Here is a 17,095-nt window from a genome sequence, read left to right on the forward strand (position 1 = left end):
AAGACGTGCGGTCCGAAGCCCCCTCGTGGGGCAGGACTCAGTGGGCGCAGCTTCTGCCTTTTACCCTAAGACCCAGGGTGACCCGACAGGGGGTGGCAGTGGTTCGGTCGCCGCGCCCTCTGTTGGCGGGGCCGGGCCTCCGAGGACCATTGAGCGGCAGAGCCGCAGGGTCCTGCGGGGACGCCAGGGGCTGGTCCCCCGCCCCGCCCCCTCCATTGTCCACAGGTCTGCGCCTCTCAGAGCAGCAGGTCTCAGATCTCGACTGCTGAGGGGGAGGTGGCAGATCACGGGGGCCCAGGGCCTCCTTCGCGGGACCTAGGCGTTCTGGTCCCGAGAGCAGAACGAGTTGGGAGAGGGCGGGGGCCGGGCCTCCGAGGACCATTGAGCGGCAGAGCCGCAGGGTCCTGCGGGGACGCCAGGGGCTGGTCCCCCGCCCCGCCCCCTCCATTGTCCACAGGTCTGCGCCTCTCAGAGCAGCAGGTCTCAGATCTCGACTGCTGAGGGGGAGGTGGCAGATCACGGGGGCCCAGGGCCTCCTTCGCGGGACCTAGGCGTCCTGGTCCCGAGAGCAGAACGAGTTGGGCGCTGGGGCGGAAGAGTAGGTCCACTCAGCGCGCATCTGAAGCGCGAGTTCGCTTTCAGGGGGAGACTGAGTTCCGGCTGCGCCAGTAAAAGACTCTGCGTGCGGCCTAAAGAGAAAGGTCCCAGCGAGACTCGAACTCGGATCGCTGGAGTCAGAGTCCAAAGTGCTGACCACTACACCGTGGAAACACGACCTTCTCGCTCTCCCGCCGCTGAGCCGTGTGGCTCTCAGCCGCGCGGTCCCAGGACCTCCTCCCTCCCGGCGCTCTCGTCACTCCGCCGCCTGCCGCTTCCTCCACGACGCCAGGGGGCGCCTGACTCGCCGGCCGGCGGCCGTCTCTACAGCTTTGGACATGGTGGAATGGGAGGAGACCCATTCCGGGTGAGCGACGGGGAGGGGCTTTTAGGCCTCCCCCAAATGCATCTGCTCTGCCGGCATTTCTAGAGTTTTCTGCCCTGAGGTAAAATTCCCGCCAGGAAAAAAAAAAGTCCCTTCCCTCTTTGCAAGTGTCCTCTTCCCGCTGCCCTGAGAACTCTGCACGTCCTCAGAAGAGCCTTTGAGGTTTCGTGGGATGTCCCATGCCTGGTACCCCAGGTCCAAGGGTAGACTCGCGGGCCACCACCGGCTTTGTGAGGAGACATGACCTTTGCTCTGGTCGGAACCAGACCAGAAGCCAGGGATCCGCCTTCCCAAACCGTTGCACCATGCCGGTGGAGGAACTGCGAGCCCAAATGAGTTAGGCACAAAGAACGGTTTACAGCAGTAACAGGACTGTTCAAATGTGCCAAATTCTGTAAGCGTTGAGCGGTGCAAAGTATGGGTCTGTTTTGTTGTTCAGCCGCTCTGTCGTGTCCGACTCATTTCGACCCCACGGACTGCAGAACGCCAGGCTTCCCCGCCCTTCACCACCTCCCAGACCTTACTCAAACTTATGTCCACTGAATTGGTAATGCCATCCAACCCTCTCATCCTCTGTTGTCCTCTTCTCCTCTTGCCTTCAACCTTTCCCAGCACCAGGGTCTTTTCTAGTGAGTTGGCCCTTCGCACCAGGTAGCCAAATTATTGGAGATTCAGCTTCAGCATCAGTCCTTCTAATGAATATTCAGGACTGATTTCCTTTAGGATTGACTGGTTTGATCTTGCAGTCCAAGAGTCTCCTCCAACACTCCAGTTCAAAAGCATGAATTCTTTGCGCTCAGCCTTCTTTGGGCTTCCCTGGTGGCTCAGAGGGTAAAGCATCTGCCTGCAATGCAGGAGACCTGGGTTTGATCCCCAAGTCGGGAAGATCCCCTGGAGAAGGAAATGGCAACCCATTCCAGTACTCTTGCTTCAGAGGAGCCTGGTAGGCTACAGCCTGTGGAATGGCAGAGTCGCACAGGAGTGAGCAACTTCATTTCTTCTTCTTTATGATTCAACTCACATCCATCCATGACCACTGGAAAAACTATAGCTTCGACTAGAGGGACGTTTCTTGGCAAATTAATGTCTCTGCTTTCTAATACACTGTCTAGGTTTGCAGTAGCTTTTCTTCCAAGGAGCTAGCGTCTTTTAATTTCATGGCTGCAGTCACCCTCTGCAGTGACTTTGGAGCCTAAGTAAAGAAGTCTGTCACTGTTTCCCTCGTTTCCTCCACCTGTCACCAACTGATTTGAAAAGACCCTGATGCAGGGAAAGATTGAGGGCAGGAGGAGCAGGGGACGACAGAGGATGAGATGCTTGGATGGCATCACCGAATCTATGGACATGGGTTTGGGTGGACTCTGGGAGTTGGTGGTGGACAGGGCGGCTTGGCGTTCACGGGGTCGCAAAGAGTTGGACACCACTGAGCGAATGAACTGAACTGAACTGATGGGACCAGATATCGTGATTTTTGTCTTTTGCATGTTGAGGTTTAAGCCAACTGTTTTCACTCTCGCTTTTTCTGCTTTCTGCCATAAGGATGGTGTCATCCGCATACCCAGTCTTGTACTTTATATGATGTACTCTGCACGTAAATAGGCTGACAAGATACAACCTTTGAGGTACCTCCTGGACTCATTGGAAAGGACCCTGATGCTTGGAAGGAAGGTTATGACCAACCTAGATAGCATATTGAAAAGCAGAGACATTACTCTTCCAACAAAGGTCCGTCTAGTCAAGGCTATGGTTTTTCCAGTGGTCACGTATGGATGTGAGAGTTGGACGGTGAAGAAAGCTGAGCGCCGCAGAATTGATGCTTGTGAACTGTGGTGTTGGAGAAGACTCTTGAGAGTCCCTTGGACTGCAAGAAGATCCGCCCAGTCCATCCTAAAGATCAGTCCTGGGTGTTCATTGGAAGGACTGATGTTGAAGCCGAAAATCCAATACTTTGGTCACCTCGTGCGACGAGTTGACTCATTGGAAAAGAGCCTAACGCTGGGAAGGATTGGGCGCAGGAGAAGAAGGGGACGAGAGAGAATGAGATGGTTGGATGGCATCAGCGACTCGGTGGACACGGGTTTGGGTAAACTCCGGGAGCTGGTGAGGGAAGGGAGGCCTGGCGTGCTGCAATTCATGAGGTCCCAAAGAGTCGGACACGACTGAGTGACTGAACTGAACTGATGCTGGGAAACATTGAAGGTGGAAAGAAGAGAACGACGGAAGCTGGGATGGTTCGAGACCCTCAGACACACAAGAACTAAATTAAGCTGGAATCGAGACCATCAGACACAGAAGAACTAAATTAAGCTGGAGGGAAGAGTGCCTGCACTGCTCAGCTGAACACTGCCACCTCGCGGACTGTAGCCTACAAGGCTCTCCCTTCCGTTCTTGAGCTTTCCCAAAGTACGGCATTGGAGCGAAATGCCATTTTTTATTCTAGAAAAATTTTTCCGAGGGTCTTCTGTATTACCGAGAGATGGTTTACTATCGCCTGAGCCCCGAAAAAAACACGCTCAAGTAGAAATCACTTCTATCGTTAAGACCGCAGTTACCAAGAGAAGGCGCGCACGCAGTCCCCCACTACCACAAATTACGCAGTCGCCTTTCCCCCCATTCGGGGAAATCGCAGAGGTCAACACACCCGCCGTAGAATGGGTGACTCTCGCTCTGGGAGAACCACCTTCGCGATCGTGCTATCTTCTCTGCCAGCTAAGTATGGAAAGTCTTGGCCGGCCGCCCGTACAGCCTCACACCCGTACACTTTCGCACACGCTCACTTTGCTATTGCCGCCATCTCTTCCGCCACCCTCCGCACCCCATCGTTTCTCGCGCCTCTCAGGCACTCCTAACAACTCTTCTAATAAAATTCAAGAGTATCTCGGAAAAACTTCCCACAACCGGCAAAATGGCAGGCCGGGAACTGTACCGCTTCCGCTGCAAATTTACATAAGCCCACCCCATTCAGGACCTGTAAGGCGGTTCCTCTCCTCCAACCCACGCCCTGTCCCAGGCCCCTCATCTCCCCTCCCACCCCTGCTGAGAGGACCAATGGGCAAGCCGGCTGCTGAAGGAGAAGGGACGTCATGATTCCCCACAGCTTAGGGAGCCCAGAAATCAGTGGAAACAGACCCTTTCTTCTTTAGTTGAGATGGAGGGGAATTTAGCCAGCCTCTTTGTATTCTTAACCTTTGTTCTGGGTGACACGCTGAGAATAGTAATTCTGTGGCCCTCTGTTATGCTGATCCAATTTTGTTTTAAGAAATAATAAGTTGTAAAACAATGGATGTAAATATATATTTGTAGGAACAAAATAAAGCGTGAGTATGTGTTATGTGTGTAGGCATATAGAGTCAGGGTGCTAACTTTCAAAAATGCACAGCGTGAGAGTTGTGAGTTCAAGTATTATTGGGGGCAAAATGAGGAGCTCAGGAGGCAGCATCTCAGATAGCTCTGAGAACTTGCTCCACAAAGGCAGGGGCGAAGGTCAGTGTATGTGTGATCTTGGTGAAGGGAGAGGACATGCATTCAAGTGCAGATGTTTTGCAGAAGGTTACTGCTAGTCGTGAGGATCGCATGTCACCGTGAAGGATTTTTGTGCTTTTCTAGGTACTAGGAGATATTTGGGTCATAAAATCGGCTCCTGAAAATACATCACTATCTGAAGACTTGTTCTGCCAGTTTTTCCCACAGCACAGAGTGGGCTCCTTTCGGCTCTCCACCCTGAACTCCTTTCAGGGGGTGTTGAAAATCAACAGCTGCAGCATTAAACCTTGTAAAGGTAGATGGCAAGTGGCAGTTTGTAGCTGCCAAGAGTTAGATCTCAAAGTTCTACTTGGTGCATTTTCTGTGCACCTTCTGACTTCATCCTCATGGTCTCCCAGGGGCCATGTTTTTCCTTTTCTCACCATACAGAATACAAAAGTGGAAGATTCTGAAAAAGAAGCTGATGACCCAAATAAGGGATAGAAAGATGACGTGTTTGCTTAAAGAATGAGGTTTGTTTGTTTTCTCTTACTGGGTAAGAGTGGGTTAGACCTGAGGGCAGGGAGTGGGAAGGCTGGAGAAGGCAACCAGCTTGCCTTTCAGACCAGAGACCAAGGAGTGGAGGAACTTGATCCTTGAAGTGCATTTGGCTTCAGGGGGAAGGGGACTAGCCTGGAGGGAGAATCTTGAACTCGGCACCCAGGTCACTTGCAGGAAGAACTGGCCTTTCTTTGAACAGCTGACACGACTCGTCCTGCACACTGACTTTAAGTATTCTTTACCCACCGCTGTCCACTGTAGGAGTTTCCTATTGCTACTTAATATGTTCCTACACACTTAGCGGCTTAAAACAACACACATTCATTATTTTCTGACTCTGGAGATCAGAAATCCAAGATGCATCTCCCTGGGCAGAAATCAAAGTGACAGTTGGGTTGTGGTGATTCTTCCTGGAGAATCTTTCTTTGCCTTGTCCAGCCTCTAGAAGATGCCTACATTCTACTCTCCTAGGCCCCTTTGATCTTCAAAGCTAGTTACAGCTGATCACGTTCTTCTCACAACACATTATTCTGACACCAAGTCTCCTTCTTTTGTCTATATGAACCTTTGTGTTTCCATGGAGCCCCCATCTCAAGATGCTTAATTTAATCACACCAACAAAGTCTCTTTTGCCATGTCAAGTAACATAATCACAAACTCCAGGGGCCCAGTTGTGGACATCTTTGGGGAAGCATTAGTCTACCACCACAGCCAGGCTCCAGAGTGAACACATTTCTGCAAGCATATCAGTCAGTGGTGGCTGCTCCATTCTGAAAGTGATCCAGGTGAAAGCAAGTCAGTCCACTGTTTCTGAGGGTCAGCAGTCAACAGCTGGGCCCTGTACTGAGGCATGTGAGTCAGAGAGAGAGAAGGAACATGTCTGTGGGGAGAGGAATCTGAGGACCCAGTGCCTGGGCAGTTCCCAGGGATCAGAGCTGAGAGCTGCAAATGCCTTCATGGGGGGAGGAGGCTGGGGAGGGTGTTAGGAGCTGAGTATATGTGTTTCCCTCCCCTCACCCCCCACACATTCATATCTTGGACACTAATCCCCAGTGAAGCTGTATCTAGGGAAGGAACTTTGAAGGATGTAATGAAATTTAAATGAGATCATAGCTTTGGGGCCCTGATCTGATAGGATGTATCCTTAAATGAAGTGATAGCAGAGAGCTTGGGCCCCTGCCCTACCCCAGCTCAAGCAACAAGGAAAGACCTTGTGAGGACCCAGCCAGGCCAGGACTATCTGCAAGCCAGGAAGGGAGCTTGCACCAGAAACTGAATTGCTGAGAAGTTCCAACCATGATCTTGGACTTCTCAGAACTGTGAGAAAACAGATTTCGGGTCAAGCCACCCAATCCATAGCATTTTTTCTTGAAGCCCAAGCTGACTAATATAGGAGGTCAATTAGTCATTGACCTAAGCAGCTTCTCCTACCTAGCCCTTTTTGGGATCTGCCCCAGTCTTGTTGATTCCCAGTAATTAGCACTCACCACCTGCTTTGCCTTTTAAAGCCTTATCCATGAGTTTCAAACAAGCAGTCATCACCCGGTTTGAGATTTCATAGCATATTTGGACATGACTGAGCACCTAAGCACAGCACGCAGCACAGCATAATTTGCTACATGCAGCAATGGCCTGCAACAAGGATCTTGGAGTTTCTTTTGAATGAGTTTGACATCTTCAAAAATAACAACCCAGAATGGCCTGGGACAGCTGGTCATTCTGCGGGGTGACCCAATACCCCATGTGGCCTGCATTTCCTCTTCTACCGGATGATTTCTATGCTCTGGACTCTCCACAACCGTAGACAAGGGTTTGGGTGCTGATGAAGAATCTGTGCCTAATTCTGCGGAGGCTCGGGGGAAAAAGGAAAGAACTCCCAGAATCTGGGGGTGGGAGGGGGCGGGGGCTGAGAGGCTGCTCTTCTGTGAATAAAGAAGATTGGAGGATGTGAGAGCAGCTGGGGTGTGTGCGTGTGTGTGTGTGTGTGTGTGTGTGGATGCCCACTGTGTGTGTCCAGGATAAACTCAAGGGAAGTTCAAGAGAGGGCAGCTGCCATTCTGGGACCAGAGACTAGAGCACCTTGGCATTCAAGCTCTGCTCATCCTCCTCCTTATTCTGCCTCTGTTTTCCCTTCTCCGCCCTGTCCTCACTAGCACCTCACCAGTGTTTTATTGTTCTCACTCCTCCTCCCTCTTGCTGCTCCTCTTGGATCACTCCCACTACCATATCCCCCTCCCACTCCCACACAAAGCAGGCCAGCAAAGGAGAGGGCTGAGCAGTCTGAGAGGAAGATGAGGGAATCTTTTCCACCAGGCCGAGAAGCACAAATACATTTCTTTCTGGTTAGATTCTTGTCTGGAGGGGACGGAGTAAGATGGCTCCACCTCCCCAGGCAACTAAGGCAGCACAGGCCTTAGGTCAACCCCAGGGATAGGTGACCAAAAGTCAGGAGCTCTGGACGTGGATGGAGCACGTCTGGTTCTCAAGATCCCAGACAACTTAAAATGTTGGTGCCACCTTCTTTATAAGGCAAGTTCCACGGAAGGACCACATTTACCATCCTGGCTTTGTTTATGTAAGGGTGCATAGGTGCGTGTTCCTGTCTGACTCTTTTCTACCCCATGGACTGTAGCCCGCCAGGCTCGTTTGTCCATAGGACTCTCCAGGCAAGAATATGGGATTGGTTTGTTATTTCTTCCTCCAGGGGATCTTCCCAACCCAGGTATTGAACCTGTGCCTCCTACCCTGCATTGGCAGAAACCTGAGAATGTTCATAGTCCTCGTGTTCCTCCCTTTCCTGGATCTTTACCACTGAGCCACCAGGGAAGCCCTGGTAGTTTAGTAGTTCTGCCTTCTCCCTTTTCTATGGGTTTGTTATCTTCCCAAGCAGTGACCTTTCCTCTCACATCTCTTGCTTGAGGAGGCTAATTTAGAAATATCTCTTTGGTGTCTTTTTCCTTTTCCATAAACATTCTTTCATTCTGGACTTAATCCTTTTGAACCATATTCTGAATCTTCTATGATTATTCAGTAAGTATTTGTAAATAAAAATTGTTAATGTTGATCTGTTGACTCAACCAATCAACACTTAGGTTGGATCCAAACCCCACTCCATCCGCACAGGAAATGAGGCTCAGCAGTGGGTGCCCTGTGGACAGTCTTGGGGAAACTGAAGGAAATTTTGCTGGCACCTCCAGACAAAATTGTAAGGTCAAGTCATTCAAAATGACCGTTCTCTTGCTATCTATTCATTCTCCTTCACCAGCCATTCCTTCACCCACATGACTATCCAATCCCCTTAATTATCAGTTCAATTCAGTCCAGTTGCTCAGGTATGCGTGACTCTTTGTGACCTCATTGACTATAGCACGCCAGGCCTCCCTGCCATCACCAACTCCTGGAGTTTACTCAAACTCATGTCCATTGAGATGGTGATGCCATCCAACCATCTCATCCTCCAAAATCCCCTGCTCCTCCCACCTTCAATCTTTCAAACATCAGGATTTTTTCAAATGAGCTAGTTCTTCAAATCAGGCGGCCAAAGTATTGAAGTTTCGGCTTCAGCATCACTCCTTCCAATGAATATTCAGGACTGACGTACGTTAGGATGGACTGGTTGGAACTCCTTGCAGTCCAAGGGACACTCAAGAGTCCTCTCCAAAAGCACAGTTCAAAACCATAAATTCCTTACCACTCATCTCTCTTTATAGTCCAAGTCTCACATGCATACATGACTACTGGAAAAACCATAGCTTTGACTAGATGGACCTTTGTGGGCAAAGTAATGTCTCTGTTTTATACTATGCGGCCTAGGTTGGTCATAACTTTTCTTCCAAGGAGCAAGTGTCTTTTAATTTCATGGCTGCAGTCACCATCTGCAGTGATTTGGAGCCCTAAAACTAAAGTCTGTCACTCTTTCCATGGTTTTCCCATCTATTTGCCATGAAGCGATGGGACCAGATGCCATGACCTTAGTTTTCTGAAGAGTGAGTTTTAAGCCACCTTTTCCACTCTCCTCTTTCACTTTCATCAAAAGGCTCTTTAGTTCTTCTTTGCTTTCTGCCATAAGGGTGGTGTCATCTGCATATCTGAGGTTATTGACATTTCTCCTGGCAATCTTAATTCCAGCTTGTGATTCATCCAGCCCAGCATTTCTCATGATGTACTCTGCAAATAAGTTAAATAAGCAGGGTGACAATATACAGGCTTGCCATACTGCTTTCCCGATTTGTAGCCCCTTAATTATACGGCTTAGTCAGTAACCAACTATGCGGTTGCCCCGACCCCAGCCTCTGGTTTCCCTGGTGACTGGTGAGCCAATCAGACATCGATGGTCCCTATACGTTGTAGTCTCCCCTCAATTCCGCCCTCGGCCCCAGCAGTGAAGATCGCTGCCTTGTTCTGCCAGCTGTTTGCTGAATACTGGGGCATGTCACTCTAGGACCCTTTGTTTAGGAATTATAAGATTCTCTATCCACTGAATGGTTGTTGTCTCTGTCACTGTCTATGGGCTGTGTTTCTTTGGTGTTGCACCTGGGCAATTACAGGCTTGCAGGCCTGCATAGTAGGCCTCACTCTACAAGTAGGAAGGAGGTGAGTGAGGAGATATGGAGCCAGCATTTCAGCATGGGAGGGACACAGGGAGCTTCAGCAAGTTCTGGAGAAACCTGAGAAGGTATGTCGGCCTCATGTTCTCCCTTTCCTGGGTGGAAACTAGCTGTGACTTGTGGTCAGGTAGGACAAGCACTGAATGGTGTCCAACTTGATAGCTAATGACTGAATATCTGCAAGTGGGTTGCACAGAAGTGGTGGATTTCCTAAAGCTTCTCCTCCCTGAAGCCTAGGAGTCTGAGGGTCCTTGGTTGGGGATTGTCAGGCAATAGCCCTTTCTAGAGTGAGAAAAGCTATGGGAGTTCTGGTTGGTGGGCTGAGTAGCTCTGTTCTCTCCACCTTCTCTCTTGGCTTCTCTAGTTGGTGATTGGTGTGGCCAGGGAGGAAAGGGATCTAGGAGTGCCCTCCTACCCCTGGAAATATGACTGGGCTGAGGCTGAAGCCTCTGGTTTTCTTCCCTAAGGACTCCGTTCTCATTGCAGAGCTGAGTTGTGGATTTCAGGCCTGGACTGTAGACGTTAGAGGCGAAGCCTGACCCGGGATGTGCAAGCAGGTAAGTGACCCATTTGGGCAACAGAGGCTCTCTGTTGGCTCATTCTCTGTCTCCAAAGACACTGTCCCAAACCAGCAGAAAACCCTGAGGACTCACCTCCTGGCCATAAAGCTTGGTAAGCCAAATACCTGGCTTTCCTGTGGCTCCTCCGCCTGGGTTCTTTGCATATGTTTCTCGTGCCCTGGGTGAGCTGTTCAGGAGGCTTTATTCCTAAATCGCAGCAGCTGCTGCTGCGGTGTTGGGAAGATAAGGGCATGTGAACGTTCTGGCCTCCAAATGTTAGCAGCCTGGGAGAGAGTGTGGGCAGGAAGGCCACCTCGGTGAGTGGTTGGGGGTGGCCCTGCAGACCTGGCTCCACCACGTGCCAATCACAGGACCAGGACACAGAAGTCAGTTCAGTTCAGTCGCTCAGTCGTGTCCGACTCTCTGCGACCCCATGAATTGCAGCACGCCAGGCCTCTCTGTCCATCACCAGCTCCCGGAGTCTACCCAAACCCATGTCCATCGAGTCGGTGATGCCATCCAACCATCTCATCCTCTGTCGTCCTCTTCTCCTCCTGCCCCCAATCCTACCCAGCATTAGGGTCTTCTCCAATGAGTCAACTCTTCGCATGAGGTGGCCAAAGTATTGGAGTTCCAGCTTCAACATCAGTCCTTCCAATGAACACCCAGGACTGATCTCCTTTAGGATGGATTGATTGGATCTCCTTGCAGTCCAAGGGACTCTCAAGAGTCTTCTCCAACACCACAGTTCAAAAGCATCAATTCTGCGGCGCTCAGCTTTCTTCACCGTCCAACTCTCACATCCATACTTGACCACTGGAAAAACCATAGCCTTGACGAGAGGGACCTTTGTTGGCAAAGTAATGTCTCTGCTTTTAAATACGCTATCTAGGTTGGCCACAACCTTCCTTCCAAGGAGTAAGCGTCTTTTAATTTCATGGCTGCGATCACCATCAGCAGTGATTTTGGAGCCCCCCAAAATAAAGTCTGACACTGTTTCCACTGTTTCCCCATCTATTTCCCATGAAGTGATGGGACCAGATGCCATGATCTTAGCTTTCTGAACGTTGAGCTTGAAGCCAACGTTTTCATTCTCCTCTTTCACTTTCATCAAGAGGCTCTTTGGTTCTTCTTCGCTTTCTTCCATAAGGGTGGTGTCATCTGCATATCTGAGGTTATTGATATTCCTCCCAGCAATCTTGATTCCAGCTTGTGTTTCTTCCAGCCCAGCGTTTCTCATGACGTACTCTGCACAGAAGTTAAATAAGCAGGGTGACAATATGCAGCCTTGACGTACTCCATTTCCTATTTGGAACCAGTCTGTGGTGCCATGTTCATTTCTAACTGTTGCTTCCTGACCTGCATACAGGTTTCTCAAGAGACAGATCAGATGGTCTGGTATTCCCATCTCTTTCAGAGTTTTCCACAGTTTCTTGTGATCCACACAGTCAAAGGCTTTGGCATAGTCAAGAAAGCAGAAATAGATGTTCTTCTGGAACTCTCTTGCTTTTTCGATGATCCAGCGGATGTTGGCAATTTGATGTCTGGTTCCTCTGCCTTTTCTAAAACCAGCTTGAACATCTGGAAGTTCACGGTTCATGTATTGCTGAAGCCTGGCTTGGAGAATTTTGAGCATTACTTTACTAGCATGTGAGATGAGTGCAATTGTGCGGTAGTTTGAGCATTCTTTGGCACTGCCTTTCTTTGGGATTGGAACGAAAACTGACCTTTTCCAGTCCTGTGGCCACTGCTGAGTTTTCCAAATTTGCTGGCATATCCAGTGCAGCACTTTCACAGCATCATCTTTCAGGATTTGAAACAGCTCAACTGGAATTCCATCACCTCCACTAGCTTTGTTCGTAGTGATGCTTTGTAAGGCCCACTTGACTTCACATTCCAGGATGTCTGGCTCTAGGTGAGTGATCACACCATCGTGATTATCTGGGTCGTGAAGATCTTTTTTGTACAGTTCTTCTGTGTATTCTTGCCACCTCTTCTTAAGATCTTCTGCTTCTCTTAGGTCCATACCATTTCTGTCCTTTATCGAGCCCATCTTTGCATGAAATGTTCCTTTGGTATCTCTAATTTTCTCGAAGAGATCTCTAGCCTTTCCCAATCTGTTGTTTTCCTCTATTTCTTTGCACTGGTTGCTGAGGAAGGCTTTCTTCTCTCTCCTTGCTATTCTTTGGAACTCTGAATTCAGATGGGAATATCTTTCCTTTTCTCCTTTGCTTTTCGCTTCTCTTCTCTTCCCAGCTATCTGTAAGGCCTCCTCAGACAGCCCTTTTGCTTTTTTGCATGTCTTTTCCATGGGGATGGTCTTGATCCCTGTCTCCTGTACAATGTCACGAACCTCTGTCCATAGTTCATCAAGCATTCTGTCTATCAGATCTAGTCCCTTAAATCTATTTGTCGCTTCTAGTGTATACTCATAAGGGATTTGATCTAGGTCATACCTGAATGGACTAGTGGTTTTCCCTACTTGCTTCAATTTAAGTCTGAAGCGAGGCGGCTGCGTCGGACGGCTCTGCGCAGAAGCGAGGCGCTGCGTCGGACGGCTCGGCGCGGAAGCGAGGCGCTGCGTCGGACGGCTGGGCGCGGAAGCGGGGCGGCTGCGACGGACGGCTGGGCGCGGAAGCGGGGAGGCAGCGACGGACGGCTCGGCGCGGAAGCGTGGCCGAGAGGAGCTAGGCCGGGCCGAGGGCCGGGAGCCGGGGCGGCGGCCGACGGGGGCGGGGCCGGGGGCCGGGGGCTGCGGCCGACAGGGGCTAGGCCGGGCCGGGCCGGGGGCCGGGGGCGGCGGCCGACGAGGGCTAGGCCGCGCCGGGGCCTGGGGGCGGCGGCCGACAGGCGCTAGGCCGGGCCGGGGGCCGGGGGCGGCGGCCGACAGGGGCTAGGCCGGGCCGGGGGCCGGGGGCGGCGCCCGACTGGGGCTAGGCCGGGCCGGGGGCCGGGGGCGGCGGTCGACTGGGGCTAGGCCGGGCCGGGGGCTGCGGCGAGAGGAGTTAACCCAGGCCCAAGGGGCAGGGGCTGCGAGGGCACAGGAGGGCCGAGAGGAGTTACTCCACATTCCAGGTCAGGAGGGGCCGTTGTGAGTAGATACCCCTTGTCCAAGGCTGCTGATTACAGAGTTGCAAAAAAAACACCCCTAAGAAAAGAAAAAAAGATGCAGAAAAGAGCAGTGGGGAGAGGGTGCTAATGACTGGCCACATCAACTGCCTGATTTTGCCTTGCATGCGTGCTAAGTCGCTTCAGTCGTATCCGACTGTTTGCGACCTGATGGACTCTAGCCTGGCAGCCGCCTCTGTCCATGGGATTCTCCAGGTAAGAATACTGGAGTGGGTTGCTGTTTCCTCCTCGAGGGATCTTCCTGACCCAGGAACTGAACCCGAGTCTCCTGCTGCTCCTGCATTGCAGGTGGATTCTATACCACTGAGCCATCAGGGAAGTCCTACATACATATTTTTAACAATGACTGTGATGTTTTTAATAGTCATAGCTTCCTCAGTCCAGATGTGAGAGTCAAGATGGAACACAGTGTATAAATATGGACTATTGAACAGATAAACATTTTTTTCTGAGAAATGTCCTTCAACTATCATTGTTTTAAGAGTGGAAATGTGTATGTTTAACAAATGTCCCCTGCATTTCAACCATGGGTTCCTGGTGTTTTTAGATACAAAAGCTTGTGGCCAGGGTTTGCCCGGTGGGTGTATAGCAGCAACGGGTGTGGGAATTTAGGGATAATCTCCACCTATTTAGGCCTCGGTTTCCTCATCAGTAAGATAAGGTTATTCAAATTTTCCAAATTGCTTTCCTGCTAAGTTTTTTTTCTGAGGGCATGAGAGACTGAGCTTCATGTGAAATGTGTGTTGGAACATGCAGCCAAGACCTGAACTTGGTCCCTTCTCTGTGTGTCCCCTGCAGGAGCCTCAACTGAGCCACACACTGAAAACACAGAACTCAGAGAGGAGGTGGAAGAAAGGAAGTCAACGGTTTGGGAGGATGAGAAAACCCAAAGAAAAACAAGGTAATGGTGGAGGAGCTGGTTGCCAAGGGAGGTGAGGATAAGGACAGGTTGAGCTCAGAAAATTCAAGAGGAAGTGAGGAATGCACAGTATCATCCAAGTCCTCACGGAGCAGCCTGAGCTGAGCAGGAAGGACCGGGAGAGTAACAGTCCACAGTGAACTTATGCACCTGCTGAGGAGATCCACACAATGGCTCAGTGTTAGTTTATACTGCTGCGAGCACCATGGTAGGGGGACAATGGGATCTTGAGGCTTTGCCCTCGATCCCCAGCCTCAGCCTTGGAAGTGGCCACACAGCAGATGTCCTCCAAGTAAGTGTGCAGTAATGTGGATAAATGATGTTTGGAGAAGAATTAGAGATATGTATTCATACCAGGGGCCAGATTAATGGGACCCTCGTTTCTGAAGTAGAGATAGTAACAATATTCTTCTGCATTTACACTTTGGAGGCTTTACACATAACATCTCTTAACTACATATTGCTTAATTTGCCTTATGCTATGTTACCAACTTGGAGTTCAGATATCAGTAATATATCCATGAGGAATTTAAACAGCGAGAGGACGAATACAAGTGCATCGTGGCAATTACACGTGGTGGCTCTCCTCAGGTGGGATATCATGGCCACCAGAGGATGGGAGGATATGCCAAGGACATCTCTTCCTAATGGCAGTGTGAACCTGCTAGGGGAATCCCTGAGGACAGCCATGTCTTCATCAGAGTCAGCTCAGGTGAGTGTCAGGCAGTGTCAGGCAGTGTCAGGCAGGCTCCTCTCTAAGGAAGGGGATTGCTGCTTCCTGGGAGAAAGAGCATCCCTGACCAGACGGTTGTCTAGGAGCGTAGTTGAGCTAAGTGGAGTCTTGTAACCATGTTTCTGCAATTAGTGAACGGATGTTGCCGAGAGCCTCCTCAGTGCTTGACTCAATGCCAGGAGTCATGCACGCAGAGATGAATGAAATATTATCCCCAATTTCATGGAGTTCTCCATCTAGTAAAAACAAAATCATGAGAGGTATAGTGGTGGTAGGTTCATTGGAGGAGATGGTCAGTGCTGGCTACCATGACATCAAGGGTGATCTGTCCCCCCCCCTTTTTTTTCCCAACAGATATATGTCTCTTCTGGCCCCCAAATCCTGCTTCTCACCCAGATGTGAGCCTCTCAGGGTACAGCTTGCACTTGGGCTCCATGTTGGCTCAAAGCAGTCAACTCTGCCACCGTCTCCAGAGAAAACTGCTTATATCAGTAGCTACTGTTTCTTGGCCAGCTGAAGAGAGAAGGAGGCAAGTTTGATTTGTCTTATAGGTTGATGGCTGTCATAATGATTCGTGATTAATGGTTTCCTCTCGTATGAGTTACATACTTTCCTGACATCACGATTCTTCATGTCAAAAATAATTTATATATTTATCTTATTCTCACAATTGTAGAACTTGGTGTTCTAGCTGTAAATTTGGAGCAAATAACTAAAGTATAAAAGGGGGAAAGCAAATTCCTAGTTTACATTGAGATAATAGGATGCCCTTTTCATACTTTCCATGGGGTTCTCCTTTGAACCATGGTGCTGGAAGAGCCTCTTGAGAGTCAAGGAGATCAAAGCCGTCAATCCTAAAGGAAATCAACCCTGAATATTCATTGGGAGGAGTGATGCTGAAGCTCCAATAATTTGGCCACCTGATTCAAAGAGCTGAATCATTGGAAAAGACCTTGATGCTGGGGAAGATTGAGGGTAGAAGGAGAAGAGGGTAACAAAGGATGAGATGGTTGGAAAGCACCACCAACTCTATGGACACGAGTTCAAGCAAACTCCAGAAGATAGTGAAGGACAGGGAAGCCTGGCACACTGCACTCTATGGGGTACAAAGAGTCTGACACAATTTAGTGACTGAATAACAACAGTTAAGACACTATAGCACTCGTGTAAGTAGACAAAACACAAATATATGAATGTGAAAGTATAGAGAAGAGCTGCTACCTGGGTGTGGCTCTAGCACTTACAGCAAGGGGGTCTTGGCCCATTCGAGACCCTCTCTGTGCCTCAGTTTCTTCATGTGCAAAGCAGCAGAGAGTTATGTTTTTGGCACCAGTCAATTTTGAACACTGGAAGTACCATAAATGAAATAATCATCCCCTAGAATCATGAGGGAGGTCAGTGAAATCAGTGGGTAAAACTAAGTGCACACCTGAGTACCTTTAACAAATAGATTCCAGATCCCAGCTCAACTCACTGAAGCACAGTTGCTACAGGTGAGGACTGTGCACTTGTTTGGGTACTAACTCTCCCAGGTGATTCTTCCAGTGATCAGCTTGGGGACAGAACACACTGAAGTGTATACCTTTTACCCCAAACACAGAAGTAGGACAGAGCAGAAGAGCGAGGGTGTTTCCAATCCAGTGACTAAAGCAGAGAACTCTTGGAAGACTCTAGAATTGAAGGACTAGGCCCACCTGACCCCATTTTACTCTTGTCCCGTTTACAGCAGAGACACAAGTCCTTGGGGACACATGCCTGTGGCACATGAGTATCCACCTTGAGGAAAGTGAGAGGCCTAGTTTTATTTTATTTTAAGTAAATTTATTTATTTTAGTTGGGGGCTAATTACTTTACAATATTGTAGTGTTTTTTGCCATACATTGACATGAATCAGCCATGGGTTTACATGTGTTCCCCATCCTGAAGCCCCCTCCCACCTCCCTCCCCATCCCATCCCTCTGGGTCATCGCATTGCCCCAGCCCTGAGCGTTTGTCTCATGCATCGAACCTGGAATGGTGTTCTGTGTCACATATGATAATATACGTGTTTCAGTGCTATTCTCTCAGAACGTCCCACCCTCACCTTCTCCCTCCGAGTCCATAAGACTGTTCTATGCATCTGTGTCTCTTATTCTGTCTTGC

The 17,095-nt window shown here is 49.7% G+C and overlaps 1 protein-coding gene, 2 long non-coding RNA genes and 1 other non-coding gene across 4 annotated transcripts in view; 2 read left to right on the forward strand and 2 right to left on the reverse strand.

The window, feature by feature from the left end:
• The window catches only part of LOC145504749 (NBPF family member NBPF19-like), a 251,607-nt gene that overhangs the window by 87,563 nt on the left and 146,949 nt on the right, over positions 1-17,095 (forward strand). The gene's annotated exons all lie outside the window — the stretch shown is intronic.
• Positions 1-17,095, reverse strand: part of LOC145504771 (uncharacterized) — a 375,749-nt gene that overhangs the window by 11,452 nt on the left and 347,202 nt on the right. The window lies entirely within an intron of this gene.
• LOC145504786 (uncharacterized) overlaps positions 1-17,095 on the forward strand; it is a 21,800-nt gene continuing 4,705 nt past the window's right edge. Inside the window, exons 1-6 of the long non-coding RNA XR_014052483.1 lie at positions 1-964; positions 4,864-4,977; positions 10,099-10,169; positions 14,100-14,202; positions 14,724-14,932; positions 15,308-15,482. This is a non-coding gene — a long non-coding RNA (uncharacterized LOC145504786). The remainder of the gene's footprint in view (positions 965-4,863; positions 4,978-10,098; positions 10,170-14,099; positions 14,203-14,723; positions 14,933-15,307; positions 15,483-17,095) is intronic.
• LOC145508178 (U1 spliceosomal RNA) lies at positions 3,535-3,699 on the reverse strand. The gene has a single exon (XR_014055431.1). It is a non-coding gene; the product is annotated as a U1 spliceosomal RNA (small nuclear RNA).

This window comes from Giraffa tippelskirchi, chromosome 5 (genome assembly GCF_054371585.1).
Source record: "Giraffa tippelskirchi isolate mGirTip1 chromosome 5, T2T-mGirTip1v1.2.pri, whole genome shotgun sequence".
NCBI classification, from domain to species: Eukaryota; Metazoa; Chordata; class Mammalia; order Artiodactyla; family Giraffidae; genus Giraffa; species Giraffa tippelskirchi.